General features: G+C 57.5%; 1 protein-coding gene across 1 annotated transcript in view; it reads left to right on the forward strand.

Moving 5' to 3' along the window:
• LOC104523453 (thimet oligopeptidase) overlaps positions 1-174 on the forward strand; it is a gene marked incomplete at its 5' end in the record, with an annotated part of 7,705 nt that extends 7,531 nt beyond the window's left edge. Inside the window, 1 exon segment of the mRNA XM_029084505.1 lies at positions 1-174. This exon segment is cut by the window's left edge and continues 176 nt beyond it.
• Positions 175-1,063: the final 889 nt, after the last annotated feature.

Raw genomic sequence — 1,063 nt, forward strand, 5'->3', positions numbered from 1 at the left:
GGAAAAGCCGCCCCAGCCCCTTTGAGTGCAGCCAGCTCCTCTGTCTACGTCCCAGTCCTCTCAGGCCTCGCCATACCCGGTACTTCTGTCACCAAACGCATCCTGGGCCAGCCCCTGCCTGGAGCTGTTCCTCCAGGATCCTACTCTGAGCTCACCCTGGGCTTCAGGAGCTGGATTCAGCCCTGATCCAGGGCTCTGCGGTGACAGCTCTGCAAAGGGAGTGGAATTTGTCACCCTTTGTCACCCCCCAGCTCGGGTGGGCTGGGGCTGGCAGTAGCCCACACAAATTGGCTGAACTTTGAACCTGGTTTCTGCAGGAGGGTGAGTTACGGCCTCGTTTGTAGCTGGGGAGGAGGGTGAGAGGAGAAACCAACCGTGGATTGTTGTTTTAAAATCCCTTCTTTTTAAGAAATTCGACTTCCCACCAGGCTTGGCTTGTTTTGTGCCCCGGGACAGAATTAACTGTTCTGAGCAGGAAACAAGCTGCCCTGGGAATCGTGCTCTCCTGGCTTTGGGCAGCTGGCAGCTGCGGAATAAAGATGGGGAGATCCCAGAGCTTAAAAACCATTTGCATTGCCTGGAACATCCTGCCTGGAGCCTCTCAGATGTTCCAGCCAGGGCAGCAGTGCTGGGAGGGGACAGAGGTGGCCGGTACAGCCATTCCCAGCTATTCAACAGGGGGTCTGGGTGGCCTGGCCTGGTCCCCACACACTGCCAGGCGTCCTTGGGAGGTTGTCCCTTCCCCCAGGCTGGATCAGAGCTGTTGGGACCCTGGTGCCACCTTAGAGCAGCTGATACTTTTCTGGGCTCATATCGTGGCAGCAGAGGGTGTGTGGCTTTGTTGTCACCTCTAAATCAGGGTGGGACAGGGGAAGGCTGTGGAAAAAAAACCCAACCAAACAACAAACCATGGACAGCTTCAAACAACACGGATGCCAGGGATAAAAATACCGAGTGGGCTTTGTGCCAGGCCTTGAGTGGCCGAGCTCTGGGTGCGGCACCGAGCTGGGGAACGGCAGCTCAGCCCTTTGCCCAGCCTTGGGAGCAGCCAGGCTGTGCCACC

The sequence above is a fragment of the Antrostomus carolinensis genome, unplaced genomic scaffold (genome assembly GCF_000700745.2).
Source record: "Antrostomus carolinensis isolate BGI_N321 unplaced genomic scaffold, ASM70074v2 scaffold28674, whole genome shotgun sequence".
In the NCBI taxonomy this organism is placed as follows: Eukaryota; Metazoa; Chordata; class Aves; order Caprimulgiformes; family Caprimulgidae; genus Antrostomus; species Antrostomus carolinensis.